The sequence below is a fragment of the Lonchura striata genome, chromosome 14, assembly GCF_050655825.1.
Source record: "Lonchura striata isolate lonStrDom1 chromosome 14, ASM5065582v1, whole genome shotgun sequence".
Classification (NCBI taxonomy): domain Eukaryota; kingdom Metazoa; phylum Chordata; class Aves; order Passeriformes; family Estrildidae; genus Lonchura; species Lonchura striata.
In genome coordinates this window covers 2744864-2759935 of record NC_140716.1, presented here as the reverse complement: position 1 = coordinate 2759935, position 15072 = coordinate 2744864, and the positions used below count along the sequence as shown (strand labels likewise).

The following is a 15072-nucleotide window of genomic DNA, read 5'->3' as shown; positions in this document are numbered from 1 at the left end:
TGGACGCAGGGGGTGTCAAGGTCTCCAAGCCCCCAAACATCAGGAAATCTTAATTTCAAGTCATTTTTCCTCCCCTGGCAAGGGCGGGGAGGCAGACCTGTCTCTCTACAGCCTCAGGGCTTGTCCTGATCCCACCTCCCTTGCAGCATCCTGGCTATTCTGGTTGCTGCGCCAGAATTCGGGATTTACCCTCTCATCCTGCAAGCCTCTCCGTCATCCTGCATCCCCACCAAGCATCCCTTGATTGTGCTGAGCTGAGAAGGTGAAAGAGGGGCTGCCCTGTGCCCCTTGTGCCCAAGCAGAGTCCTGACCCCCCAGGCACTTGGGGGACCAAGCCTGCACCCCCTGAGTTTTGGGGGCACGAAGGGGAAGCAGAGCTGTGGGGCTGCACGCTCGCAGTGGGCACAGCCCGGGGAGCGGGCGCGGGAGGGAGAAGCGCTCGGCAATGATTGATGAAAGATCATAGCCTCATTCCACGGGATCATTGCTCAGAGTGTGGGCAAAGCTGCGAGTCCCAAGGGGACCATCGCCTGGATGCATGTGAGCCTGCGATTCAGGGCAGAGGGGATGCAAAGCCACATTTTTTATGCCTTTTTTATTTTCTCTCTCTCTCTCTCTCTCTCTTTCTCTCTCTCTCTCTCTCTCTAAAGCACCAGGAAAACAAAAACCCAAGCTGTCTAATCAGAGACAAGCAGATTCCACCCACTTCCTTGGAAAACTTGCATTTGCTAGGAAATCATCTCGCTGCATTTACAGCAAGCAGAGTGCCCCAGCGGTAGCTCGTGCCTTTCTGGCAGGATGATAACCAGTGCTGAACAATTATTGCGCTGGAGCGGGAGCAGCAGACATATTGGCTTTTCTCAGCCAGCAGGAAAGAATTTGCAAAACTAAGCAGGCGACTGGAGCAGCTCGGATTTGCAGCGTTGGATGTGCGGTGCCGCGGATTCACAGCTCACCAGATTTGCTGGTGGCAGCATATCAGGGACTCGCACACCGCATGCACCTGGGCTCCTATTTACATGATTTTTTTTTTTCTTTTTCCTTTTTTTTTTTTTCTTTTTTGTGCAAGGGAAGGGCTTGATTTTGCTGCCTGGAAAATGTGTCTGATTCCCAGCTCAACCCCCCAGGTGTGCGCTCGGGTAGTGGGGAGAAGTTGTTTGCTTTTGTGTTTTTGCCCTTTTAATGAGAAAAGTGTGTATTTGTCACAGAATCGTAGAATGGTTTGGGTTGCAAGGGATTTAAAGACCATCCTCTTCCAACCCCTGCCATGGGCAGGGACATCTTCCACCAGAGCAGGTTGCTCCAAGCCCTGTCCAGTCTGGTCTTGGACATTTGCAGGAATGGGGCATTCACAGCTTCTCTGGGCAACCTGTGCCAGTGCCTCACCAGCCTCACAAAAGGGTGTTCTTAAAAGAAATTCTCAAAAAATACTGTCAAAATTGTTGTCAGTGAGATTGTCCTTAAAAACCAGTGCTGGGAAGAAAGGCAGCAGTTCCAGCAGCATCCTGCCCCATGCCAGCCTGGCTGCCCTTAGCATCACCAGAGGAGCAGAGTCAGTCTGGGGGTTCCCAGGGGAACCCTCTTGGGGCACAGCCACAAATCCCCAGTCAAGGCAAAACTCCTTTGCTCAGCTGTAACTTCAGGCAGAGATGTATGGGATTGCTGGAGCAGTTCCCATCCCTCAGAGGTTTTATGGTTCTTCCACAAGTAAAACTTTCCCTGACTGCAGGTTCCACATCTGCCCGTGTCTTCTCCACAGGGCTGGGCAGAGTGGAAGCAAAGAAATTCCTTCCCTTCAGGCTTGTGGGGTTGGGAACTGGATCTGTTCCCATTTCCCTCTGCCCACTCACAGCACTCCCTGTCTGTGCTGGAGCATTTCTGAATGGGATGCTCCAGGGTGGAGAGGTGGCACAGTGGGGTTTGGGTGTGGATTTGAACTGCGTTCCCACTGTGGGTGCTGCTTGGCAAGGACAGCAGGCAGAGCCTGGCCTGGGATACTCTTCCCAGCCCTGTTCGGGATGCAAACTGCGCATCAGTTGCACCAGCAGCTGATGGAGACTCCAGTATATTAGCAGCATTAATTAAGTTACAAAAATTATGCATGTTATCAGTTATGAGACGACCTTTCATAAACTCCGTTATTAAAGCAATAAAGCATGACCCGCTGGTCCTAACCAGTCTAATGGCTGGCTAAGAGCATGGTTTTTCACATAATACTTTTAGCAGGTCATTAGCTGAGCAATAAGATAACGTGGAGAGCCAAAGTGATGTGCAGGAATGGCAGTGGAGGCAGAGACAGTGCTTGATGAGGGGACACGGGGCTGGGGGTCACCTGTCCTCCCACGTGGCTTGTACGGGTGTGCAGGGCTCTGGTGGTGGCTGTGGTGGGTGATGCCAGGGGAAGTGCTGAAATCCTAGTCCCATGGGGCAAACCCAGCCCTGGGGCAGGTGTGGGGCTCGTGTTGGTCTCTCTGAGCCCTGCTTTCACTGCCAGAGCCCACCCTGCAGAAGGGAGATGGGGTGTTGCGATGTGGCCATCCCGACTGCAGTAGGATGAGCTGTAGAATGAGGATGGAGGTTCTGAGGCCAGGGGTGGGATGGAGGGGCCTGGGCTCCCTGTGCCTGAGTGGTCTTGGTGTATGGACAGTGCTGGTCTCAGCATATGGTTGGTGTTGGTCTGTCAGAGCCAAAACCCCAATTTGGGGCTATAGAGGTTGGTCCCCTCCCTGCCATGCCTGGGGGGACATGCCAGGCATCCAGGGCCATCCCAAGGAAGCCATCAGCCCTGGCCCCCAGGTCCTGCTCCCTGCACAGACTGGTGCTGTTATTGAGCACACCCCAGCTGAGTATGATGCCCTCCCTACCCCTGGCTGTGCCATGAGACCTGGGCATGCCAAGAGCTGCACCACAACCCAGCACCCCCAAAGCGCCTTTCCCGGTCCCCGCCAGCCGTTTCCAAGCACTGACCCTCTCCATAAACAAAGGAGAGGGAGAGGGAGGGTGGCTGGCATGTTAATATACTCTCCCCCCTCTTTTCCTCCCTTCATCCCTCTGGGAAAGGCCTTTGCAGATATAAGCAAACCTTGATTAAAAGCTGCCTGACAGGCAACGGCAGCAGCAAGCAGCAGGCAAGGAAGCTCTCCAAGTCCAAAGGGAGCTGCTTCTGCTGCTGCCGCTGCTGCCTCCATTCTCAGATGTCCCTGATCCTTTAATCAATCACAGCCGTGGAAGAGAAGAGCAAACACCCGTGCCGGGGCAGAGGTATGTGCACGCATTCGTTGCAGCCGCAGCCGAGGCAGCGCGGCGGCCGCACGCCGTGGGCTGCGGGCACGGAGCCGTCCCCGCGCCCGGAGCTGCTCTTTCATCTCCCGGAGACAAGCAGGGGCTGTGTCCCTGCCCGTGCCTCCCACAGCCCCGAGGAATCCCGCGTGGAGGAAGGATGGTACCCCCGGGGAGCAGGCAGCGGGAAGAGCCTCTTGCCCTCTCCCCAGGTGCTCCCAGATGCATTCCTGGGTAGAGGATTTAGAGGATTCTCCCAGCTCGCATGCCATGGGTTGTGCCACACTGGCATTCGTGCCTGGCTAGCAGTGAGAGGGGGGAATGGGGTGTTTGCAGATTTTGGGGAGCTCTGGGAGTGGGGATAACCACAGGGAGCCACCCTGGCTGTTGTGTCTAGCACGGGGCTGGCCAAAACCCACCCGCCCTTTGGTGGCACACCAAGGCTGGGCACACGGAGCAGCGCTCGTGGCTCCTGGGGTGTCCCCATCGAGGGGCAGAGCCCCATCCTGGGCTGTGCGGGGTGGGCAAAGATCTGCTCCAGCCCTGCAGGGACAGGCAGGGCCTCACGCCAGCTGTGGCCATGCCCGGAACCACCAGCATGCAGAGAAACCGCCCACCCCCGGGATGATTTGTCACCAAGTCCTGCGTGTCACCGCGGGGCTCGCTCCACAGAGAGGCTGGAGATGGGGGCGGAGGGAGGGGAAAAACACATCATTTTAATAAAACCCAGCAAAATCCTCTCGTTCCTGACGTGCTTCCCCAGCTCGCGTGTGCGGCAGCGGGAGCTCCGCCGGTGCGAGGCCGGCAGGGGCAGGCAGGGACCACGATCCTCTTGCTTATTTTTGCTGTTGCTTATTTTTAGCGCCGCGTCTTAATATATTGTGACAGTGCCCTGGGACGTAGCGCGCCTCCGGTCGCAGGAGAAGGTGTCTGGGGCAGAGCTGCTCGACGCCACGAACGAGCTGCAGCCAATCGCCGGCACAACGGCGGCTAACGAGGCACCCGCCGCTAACGGGGGTCCCTGGGGGAGTGCTGGGGATGGGCCGGTGCTTTGAATTTGTCAGGGCTCTGCAGGGAGGGTCTTGCTCTTGGGGGAGTCGCGGGTTTTTTAATGTGCTTTTTAATTAGGCAGTTGTGGTAATGGCAGGCTGGTCACTGGCAGAGCTGGTGCCTTGGTAGAGTGGGTGCCTGTGCGGACAGGGACGTGGATGGTTTGGTGCTTCAGGTGCCTCGTGCATACTGGGGGACTCCAGTGCTGTGCTGACTTTGATCTCCCTCCCTGGCACTGGTTTTTGGGAAGAGTTGAGTGGTTTCCATGCCTCACGGTTGCCTTTTTGGACCTCCAAGTGGGTTTTGTTGCAAGGCAGGGAGGCAGAGGTACAGGATCGTACTGGGATCAGGGTGAGATCCCACCAAGCCAGAGGTTGCCAGCGCTGTCTTGGCTGTGGGTGTAATTCTGGTGGGGATGCTGTGTCCATGGGGAGATCCAGGTGTGATGTGGAGCTGGGTTTGGCAGCAGGAGTCTGCATGCAGGGTGTCTGCCTGCCCCAAACCCATTAGTGACAGATCTTTGTGGAATAACCCTTGTCATTAAGGCAAGCTGCCCCGTGTGTCAGAGCTGCTTTATAAGGAAATTATACTCAGCTCCAGCTGGGATGTGTGTATGTAAATGGGAGATGCACAGCCCTGATTGAGACATCATGGGGCAGCTCAGCCCAGGACCCCTGGGAATCTTCAGTCCTGGGGGAAACAGGGGCTCCAGAGGGGTTGGAGGGTACTGGTGGTGTGGGATGCACCTCAGCCACCTCCTGGGGTCTGGCAGCCCCTGTGTGCACTCAGGGCTTTGGCAGGAGCCATGGAGCTGGTTAGGGCTGGAATGTCTTCAGGTGTTGGAGGCTCCAGTCACCACATCCTCCAAACAGCTTTGTAAAGTACCTCCTCTCTGTACTGTGTTTGGGGGAGTAGAGGGGAACCCCCTCTCTCCCTAGTTTTGTCATGATGTCACTGCATGCCCAGCATTGGTGGAGGAAGTGTGGAGTCCCGCTCTGCTCCTCGTGTCATGACCTGAAGCCCTACTGAGCTGGGATTAATCCTCCTGACCACACATCTGAGGCACTGGGATACTCCACACACACACTGGAAATGTTGGAATGCTCCAGCATTTGGAAGAAGTGGGAAGAATATGCCAGAGCTGAAGCCATCACAGGGCTTTGGTGCCCATAATGGGACATGGAGGACACCAAAGGACACCATGAGACACCGAGGTTCTTCACACAGCACCGGCTCCATTCCAGGTGCTGGACACAGCACACACTCCAGCCCCTTGGGATCCAGGGAGAGCATCCCTACAGGACATTGGCACCTCTTTGTGGAAACAGCTTGGCAGGGAATTGAGACCCTTCTTTTTTTTGGCAGCGTGTTCCTAATCAGCAGGACCCGCGCGCCCCGCCGCAGGCACGCCACGCGCTGCTATTTACGGAGCTACTTGAAATACACCTGCAAGAGAGGAGAGGAGAGGAGCACCAGCAAGTAAATAACCCAGCAACCTGCCGGAATGAAAACAGGGAGAAGAGATGCAGGCAAAAAAAAACCAAACTCAAAATGAAGTGTGATGTGGAATTGAGGGGCTCCGTCCCAGTCGTGCCGTGGTTTTCCACCAGGATGCTCAGTGGTTTTGGTGGTTGGTGGGGAGACCCCATCCCATTGTTGGCCATCTCAGTGCATCTCTGGAATGGGTAGGGGATGGATGGATGGATGGATGGATGGATGGATGGATGGATGGATGGAGCCTTTTCCCCACCTCCCCACTTGCTTTGTTTACCTCGTGCTGCTGTTCATCTCCTGCCTCCCCCCACCCTCACCTGAAACATTATAAATCAAACAGCTTAAAATGTAAAGCGTCAAAAATTCTAAAACCTTCATCTATTATTAACTGTGACAGTAAATTCCACCTCTGAATGTTTCACATAGCAACTGTTACCAGGACTCAGCATCCAAAGCTGATGTTCCAGCAACTTTCCATCATGGTGCCGCTGCCACTCCAACAGTGCCAACACCAGCCTGGTGAGACTGGCTGCCACTCCCAACATTTTTCAGTGGGATTGGGATGCCAGCACAGAAACTGAGCTCAGATTTAGTAAATACTGCCCAGGATGGGAAAGGAAGTTGGTGCCTGCATGTGGGAGCTGGTGGTGGGATCCTCCATCATGGTCCTCCCTCTGTGTTGGTCATGCAGCCCCCCCAGACTTCATTACTTTCACCATCATGTTATGAAGCACCTTTAATAACAAGGATGGGATGGGAATGGAGTGGTTAAAATAAATGCATAGTGAAGGGTTTTTGCAGGGGTTGGTGTTTGCTTTTCTACCTCCACTTTGTCCTGGTGCTGTATGTTGTTGTGGACCCTGAGTGGTGACCCTCAGCCTGGCACAGGCAGGGGTTCTCACTGCTCTGAGCATTGGGTTGTGCTGAGTTTGTGGTGTGCCAGGTGCCCAGAGGGACCAGGAGCCAGGTGTTCACCGCAGGGGCTTGTTCACGCTTTGGTGTTTACTTGCCTTCCCCGTGTACCATCATGGCTCTGTTCTGTGTTGTGTGCCCTGCCTGGAGGTCGAGCTGGGGTGTTTTAGGTTGGATTTGGCTGCGTGGCAGAACTGTGAGCCTGGTTGGAGGTAGGGAGAGCCATGGAATGCTGAGCCTGCTCTGGTGAAAGCCCCCCCAGTGCACCAGCACCATGACCATGGCAAGGCTCACACTGGCACCCCAAGCACCCAAAAACACCCAAATTCCCCCAGCAGCACCCACCAGGCCATGCCTGATGCCCCCATACCCTGGCACAGGCATCCATCCCTTCCTTGCCATCATCCTGGCTGTGCCACCTTCCTGCAGATGCTGTGGCTGCCCACGGGGATCTCGTGCCGTGCCGTGCCGTGCCGTGCCGTGCTGTGCTGGCTGCGGGGCCAGGCAGCAGCGGCTGCTCTGCGTCTCCCCAGGGACAGGCAGCAATTTTCCTGCTCTGAAGAAGCTTGTGAAGGTTTGAGTGAATCTGGGAAGCAAATCTAATTGGCAACCTGGTAATTCCTCGGGGGGACATGTACTTTGGTCATATCTAAGTACATTCCAGCCAGTGTTTAAGACACGCTGAATCCAAACTTGGACAGTCAAATACCAGCAGCTTTAAGCTCCTTATCTATTTCAGGCAGATTAACTCCTTAATCATCTCTTTTGGAAGTTCCCTGCCCCAAATTCCTCTCCCCTCCTTTTCCCCCGCCCCCAGTTTTTCAGCAGGAACAAAAGGAGCCGATTTTGCAGGGTGCCAAAGGTGGGGACGGCGCCCGCCGTGATTGACAGAGTCAATAACCTGGAGCCAGGAGAAGGCCTTTGGAAATCTGCTTCCCACTTCACCTGCCCCAGTATTTGTCTTCAGGATTTGAAGCTGGGGGATATATAATACTGAAATAATTTACCACACAGCACCAAGCCTCAATTTTTTATTTTCAACCTTCTTTTCTTTTATGTTTTTTTTTTTTTTTACTTGATTTATTTCTTTCAACACCATTTTATCCTTATTTTTCCTCTCCCCCGGGGGATTCCACTCAGCATCCCCTAGCAGGTGACCACTCCCCAGCCCCGCTCGTGGCAGGGGGATGCTCATCCCATCCTTGGCAGGCAGAGGAGGCTGTGCTGAGCCGGTGCTGGCCACTGTCACTCAGGGGAGTGTCGGAGCATTACGCTTCATTACCGAGCTGTCTGCTGCCGGCAGGGGACGGCTCAGGGCAGAGCCCGGCAGCGGCACAGCCAGGCTTGGCTCCGGTGCACGGACCTGGCTGTGGGCAGATGCTGAAACGTGGCATCTGCAGGGATACGGGGCATCTGCAGGGTCCCCATATCCGAAGGCACCTCACAGATTTTGCTGTGATGGAGCTGGTGGTTGCTGGGTCGTGAGATTGGCTGCCCCAAAAGTGAAGGCAGGAGCTCCCAAAGGTAAAAGGGAGGCAGGGTAATGTCCCCCATAACCACGAATCCCAGTGAGATACGGATCTCTCTGGGATCACCAGTGATAATTGAATAGCACTTGTATAAAACACAGCCATAAATGTCCCATGTGCCTGACGTGGTGGGGATGCTGGGACAAAACCCCATCTTCTTCTGGACAGGGAGAGAGAGTTTGGGATGGGGAGAAGGCTTAGGATGGTGCCAGGGTCTGTCCTTGGCTGTCAGCAGCCATCCCACAGCAGCTGAGGCCTCCTGGTTTTGGATGTGGCAGCATGAATTTGCTGAGTTTTCCTGACAGAAAGAACAGGATGTGACCAGGGATGAGCCAGAGGGGCTGGACCCAGTGGCCCATTCAGAAGAGCTGGGAATGTCCTGGGGGTCACGGCCACCTGTCATCCTTTGGGTCTCCAGTTCTGCTGGGGATGGGGAGACCCACTGGGGAGGAGGTCCAGGACCCTGGGGCTGGGACATGAACCTGCTGCATTCCCCTGCTCCTGGGCTGGCACTTCCCAGCATCAGCACTGGACCCCAGCACAAACCTGCACTGCTCTACACTGGGGGAACTGAGGCACAGCTAGAGTGTGGTCCTGGTTCCAACCCAGTGGATTTTCCAGCTCCAAGCTGCTGGGTGGGTGCCAGGTTTGGGGTGGGTTTACTGAAGGGTCAGCAGTAGGTGCCAGGGGACCCCGAGGCATCCCTGTCACATTCCCCAGGGAGTGCAGCCAGCCTCATCCATGAGCAACCAGCTCACAAGATGCAGACCAAATCCAAGAGTGGGATGAGAGTCCTTTTCTTCTTCCATACTTGGGAGAGTTATTATTTGCTTTTATTTTTGCTGTAAGCAGCATGAACCCCTTGGGGCATCAGCATCACGGAGGAGGGTGCCAAGGGCATGGCATCTGCTCCCCGCCTTTCCTGGCAGGGATGGAGCTTCTGTCTTGCCTCAAGGGGAAACTGAGGCAGGGGACAAACAGGATGTGAGAGAAGAACAGAGGGTTAATATTAGCAGTCGCAGTAATGATTGGAATGGTTAATTATTATTGGGATTGAAGTGAGTCAGGCCGAGAGCAGGAGGGGAGGGAGGGAGGGAGGAAGGAAGAAGGATCCCAAGCTGTCAGGCAGAAAATGAGTAAAGAACAAAACCGTGAGCGTGTGGAGAACTGGCCAGGCTGTCACGCTGGCCCTGTGCTGGCCCCATGCTGCTCACTTGGGGTGAGGCTGGAGGGTTGGCTGAAGGTCACCACGGTGGTGACAACAACCCCATGGCCACCGTTGTGCCCATTGGTGCCCTGGCACCGTTGTGCTGACAGCTCCAGGCAGGTCTGCAGCAGGATTTGGATTTGGATTTGGAGCCTGGGATTGCTGGAGCTCTCCTAACCTCACAGCTGTTTGCAGCCTCCTGCAGGGTTGGTTTTCCTTCCCCTCAGAGCCCCAAGGTCGATGTCCAGCCGCTGGCTGGAAGTGGGATCATGTGGAGCCTCACTCCATGGTACATCCGGCCATGAATTTTGCTCTGGAGTGGAACATGGTTCACCTCCAGAGAGGGAATTTGCCCAGGAAGGCTCAGGCTGAGTATCTGTTTTGCTGTGAACCCTCAGTCTTTTTTTTCCCCCCTTCTTTTCTTCTTTTTTTTTTTTTTTTTTGTCTTTTTCTCTTTTTACTCCTTTTTTCTTTTTCCTTCTCCTTTTCTCTAATTATTCTTCTTTCTCTTTATCTGTGTTTTTCTTTTTTTTTTCTTTATATTTTCCTTTTCTTAATTTTCCTTTTACTCCCCCCTCGCCCTTCTTTCTTCTTTTTGGAAGTTTTTTCTTCCTCTTATTCCCCCTTTTTTTTTCCTCCCTTCCTTTTCAAATCCTTCCTTACCAACTGACATTTTCCACCACCAAGAAAAAAAAAACAAAAAAAACCCCAGCAACTTGCTTTGACTCCCAGAACCTCCCATCATCCTCCCCAGCCCAACCCTCTGCAAACCTCCTATCCCTGACATCAAGGACCCAACCCCCCCCTTCCAAAATAAAGGAGGAAAAACCAAGGGGAGAGAGGCTGGAGCTGGCGGCTGAGCCGGATTTCCATGTGAGGGGATGAGGTTGGGGCGGCCACGGGCTTCCCCTGGCAAGCGACAGAGGAACCGGGGCCAGCAGAAACGTTGAGTCATGAGTGCGGCTCGCAGGCGGTGGATTTTTTTTTTTTTCCCAAGGAAAATTCCTCACTGGGGAGGAGCAGAGCTGGGAGGGGGGCAGCAGTGAAGGACTGTGGCCCCTAAATGGGACAGCGATCTGAGGATGGATCAGCGCCCCCATTGCGATGGGAATTCCCTGGGCAGGTTCCAACCCCCGGGAGGGCGGTTTGGATAGCGGGGGACCTGCCCAGGGAATTCCCCAGCAGCTGGATGGGAGGAGCAGCGTGATCTGGGGGGGCTGCGGGAGATGGGGACCCCATCCTTCCTCCTCCTCCTCCTCCTCCTCCTTAGCCACATCCGCCCACCCCCACGCAATGGGCGGCGCAGCCCCAGCTCCATTTATCATCATCTGCGGGCAAGTGAAGTGTGCAGGGAACAGCTGCTCCGCTCGGCTGAGCGCCGAAATGGGGCGGGACGCGGGGCTGGGGGGGCTGCGAGGGGCTGCGGCTGCCCGGGGGTACCACAGCCCCCCGGCCGCTGCACCGGGACGGAGCACCGGCGTGCTGGGGGATGCTGCTGCTGCTGGGAGGTGTTGGGGAGGGGTATTCAAGGGGTTCACTGCGGGGAGAGCACTTTATTGGGGTGCATTGGGGCAAGGGTGCACTAGTGAGAGTGCATTGAAGGGGTGCACTAGGGAGAGGGTGCATTAAAGGGGTTCACTGAGGAGGGGGACCATTATTGGGGTGCATTAAAGGGGTTTATTGGGGGACAGTGCAGTAAGAGGGTACATTGGGGGGTGCACTGGGGAGAGGATGCATTAAAGGGGTTCACATTAGGGGGCATTGAATGGGGGATGCCCTGGCAGCGGGGTGTCTGTGGGGTGCAGGGACAAACACCAGCAGCTCCACAACCGCGTGGAGGGTTTGCCCGCACCCCGGGCGACCCCTCGGGTCCCTCTGCACTGCTGAGGGGGGTCTGTCTGTATTCCATGCCCCCAGTTCCTCTCATTCCCAGCTCCTCAGGCAGGATGCCCTTTCCTGGTCTGTCCCACACACCCCGGCTCCCCCCCGCCGCAGCCTCCCCTTTTCTCTCCTCCCTTAATAATCAAATTCTCCGGAGCACTTTGCGGTGTGGCAGCCAGCCAGAAAGGGTTTCTTTAAACTCCACCAGCTCACAATTAAACAAATCCGGGGCTGACGCTACTCGATAGGCGCTTATTCCCCTCCCTGAGAGCTGCCGGGGGATCCAGGGGGGTCCAATCGCTTCGTTCCCAGCTCCGGTACCACCTCACCATATGGGGCTGCACCCCTGGGAGTGGGACGAGGGCTGGGAGAGGGTTTGTGCCGGGGCTTTGGGGTGGGAACGGGGTGTCCGCGGTGCCAGCAGCGCTCTGATGGCGGAGCATCCCCCTGCGAGAGCACGCTGCTATTTTTAGTCGCCGAGTCCTTGTTGATGGTGCAGCAGCGAAGGCGAGGGAGCAGCCGGAGGAGCAGCAGGGCTGGATCGGCCCCCGCGGGATGAGCAGCAGCTGGGAGGCAAGGCCAGCGTGCAGGGAAACAGGGGATCCTCTTGCCCCACGGGGCTCTGGTGTTGGGGGTCGTGGGTGCTTTCCGAGGGTCCCTGCCATGGGATGTCCTGGGCTGCCTTCAGAGGGTTCCAGATCCAACCATGTCATGTTCCTGCCAATCAGGAGGAAAGGAAAAAGGAAAGGAAAGGAAAGGAAAGGAAAGGAAAGGAAAGGAAAGGAAAGGAAAGGAAAGGAAAGGAAAGGAAAGGAAAGGAAAGGAAAGGAAAGGAAAGGAAAGGAAAGGAAAGGAAAGGAAAGGAAAGGAAAGGAAAGGAAAGGAAAGGAAAGGAAAGGAAAGGAAAGGAAAGGAAAGGAAAGGAAAGGAAAGGAAAGGAAAGGAAAGGAAAGGAAAGGAAAGGAAAGGAAAAGGGAAAGGGAAAGGGAAAGGGAAAGGGAAAGGAGGAAGGAAGGAAGGAAGGAAGGAAGGAAGGAAGGAAGGAAGGAAGGAAGGAAGGAAGATAACACGAAATCCAGCCATGCAGCACAAATCCTCCTGAGCAGCAGGCGGACTGGCCTGGCAGTGCCACTTTGCCCCGACTCGGCTCCTGGCATCGGCCCGTGCCATGCATCAGCCCCCGGCACCATGGCAGCATGACCCCGTGCACCATCATGGCCCCGGGTCATCCCTGGTCCATCAGGGAGGTGCATCAGGTCCTTGTGTGTCCCCCATGAGTGACACAGGGGCTGTGCTGGGCTGTGCATGCTCCCTTGGGACCAAGGGGACGGGATGCTCTGGCTGTAGCCAGCAGTGAGCACTGCTCCTCGTGTTCCAGGGACAGGGTTGTGCCAGTGCTGATCACTCTGGTGGCCCCAAGTCCCTGCCCTCTCCCTTCCCTTCACACCATCCATGAGCCCTGGGCACAGCACAGCTTTGCCAAGGGCAGGTGTCCAGCCTCAGCCATGCACCGACAGCCCCGTATCGATTCCCATCTCAGAGGCAGTGGCTGGAAACTTCTTCAGGGTCAGGAGAGCACATCCAGCAGGGACGTGGCAGGGACAGTGAGTGGGCAGGGCCCCTGGGGCCAGCCGCAGCCACCTCCCTCTCCGGGGGAAGGCTGCAACCTCCCTGCTGTCGACAGCTTGATTTGATGCCATTAAAGCGTTTGCTCGGAAACAGCCTGCATCAGGCACAACATCTGGCACGGCCCTTCCCCGGCAACGCCGTGGCAGATCCGAGAGCCTCCGGCGCTGCCAGCGGCTCCGGGTGCTGCTGGTGACGAGCGTCCCCTCCCAGGGACAGCCCGGTGCCCGGGTGGCCCACAGGGACACAGGACCGTGGCTCTGGGCTTGTGGGATTTCAGCTGGAACACTCCTTTTCCCTCTGTGCATCCCCACCTCTGTGTGCCGGTGACTGATTCTTCCCCCCGCACCATGCGCTTTTGCTCATCCCGACATTGTCCCAGCTGTTTGGAAAATTAACAATTAATTAATAATAATAATTAATTAATCGCGATAATTAATAATAAAGGAGAAAGGGGAGAAAAGCTCCCCCTAAAGCTTCAGCCCAGGGTCTTATCAAGCCCGATTTAATTTTTCAAACCCACTCCCACACAGCATGAAGGGCTCTTTGCTCCCATTAATTCTCCCACCACAGCCCAGGGCTGCCCCACAGCCTGGCTTTGATTTTCCTGCCTTTGTTCCAGCAGCACTGGCACAGGATACCATGCTGTGGTAGGGGCTTTTGAGCCAGCTTTCCAGATTTTTGGACCCATCATTTCCCTGGAATTTAGGCTTTAGCTGCATCCAGTTTCCCACAAAGCCTGCAAGATGCACCTGCAATATGTGGCAGTGACATGGAAAACATCCCAGAAAGGGATGGGGAACAGGGAGGGATGAGGTGCTGGGCTGGTGTGGGTGGCACTGAGCCTGGTTGCAGTGGTGCCTGAAGACACTGTGTGATTGGTGCATGCCTGAGCAGCTGGTGTTTGTGGAAACAGAATTAAATAAAGCCCCATGTGCATGTAGACCCCAAAAAGGTGCTGAGGTGTTACTGGTGGGTGCTGCAAGGTAAAGGGCTGAGCTGGGACCTGTCAAACCAGCAGTGTGGTTTATGTGGCTGTGGCAGAACTGCCAGCAAAGGGACCGTGTGGTGTTTGACATGTTGTGGCAGTGGCATGCGGGTGATGGAGGGACATGTGGGGACACACATGAATCCATGTCCCAGCTCAAGGCTGCCTGGCACCACAGGGAAGTGTGCCAGGAGCTGAGGTCAGACAGATACTGCCAGCACCCTGTGGCCTCCTCTCGTTACACTCATTGCCCTGATGGAGGCTCAGGGGACAGCACTGGTGTCACCACTGTGTCACTGCCAAGGGAGCAGCACTGGGGATGTCCCTGGATAGCCACAGACCCTAACCCAGGCTGACAAATGTCTTATCTCATCCAGGCTTGTGTGCACCCCAGTACCTTCAACCCACTGGTACTGAGGACAGGCAGGATGCACCCCCTGCCACCAAGCTCTTCATTAGCCCCCACAAGCCACTTGACTGCCTTAAGAGATCAAACCAGTGACCCAGGTGTGTCCCTGCTCCCAGAGCAAGCGGGCTGAGGAAATGGGGAGCTTTAGTGACGACGGTGGCGAGGCGCTCGGTAATGACGGCTGCTGGCGGGAGCAGACAGCTTCCAGATGGCATCGCGCCGGGGCAGGGGGATCGCTGGGGCCGGGGGGGCTGTGGAGGCAGCAGCCGGCAGAGACGGGCAGAGCCAGCAAGTTGAAATGACTTTTTTTTTGCAGCAGAGCCTGCGGTTCTGGCCCTCCGCGCTGCTGCTTCCAGTAATTAGCCCAATAATTAAAAAGAATGGCGATAAGAGGGGTATGCAGAGGCGCTCGCAGGATCTCGGCATCCCTGGGGAGGTGTGTGAGAAGGGCGGGAGTGATTTGTGCGTGTGAGGGGTGGTGGATGTGTGAAACACAAAGCAGAGGGACCCCAGGATGGTGTGGGGGGTCACTGCACTGCGTGATCAGGCAGGGAGGGGTGGGCAGCAGGAATGGGCAGCTTCAGCAGCAGGGACAGGAGGGTGGCTGAGCCCACTGAAGATGGGGAGGAGACAACTAGACCCCAGCACCCTCCTGCCCATGGGCACCGTGCTGCCACGCAGGGAGAGGGGATAGAGG

General features: G+C 55.9%; 1 protein-coding gene across 11 annotated transcripts in view; it reads left to right on the top strand.

The window, feature by feature from the left end:
• Positions 1-15072, top strand: part of RAI1 (retinoic acid induced 1) — a 74062-nt gene that overhangs the window by 49026 nt on the left and 9964 nt on the right. For 3 of the 11 annotated variants that reach the window (XM_085592106.1, XM_085592104.1, XM_085592102.1), the window contains exon 3: positions 5695-14811. The exons of 6 other annotated variants lie outside the window; for them this stretch is intronic. The gene's annotated coding sequence lies outside the window, so the exon portion shown is untranslated. Of the gene's footprint in view, positions 1-650; positions 14812-15072 lie in introns of all 11 variants that reach the window. 2 more of the 11 variants (XM_085592105.1, XM_085592103.1) reach the window with 1 other exon arrangement.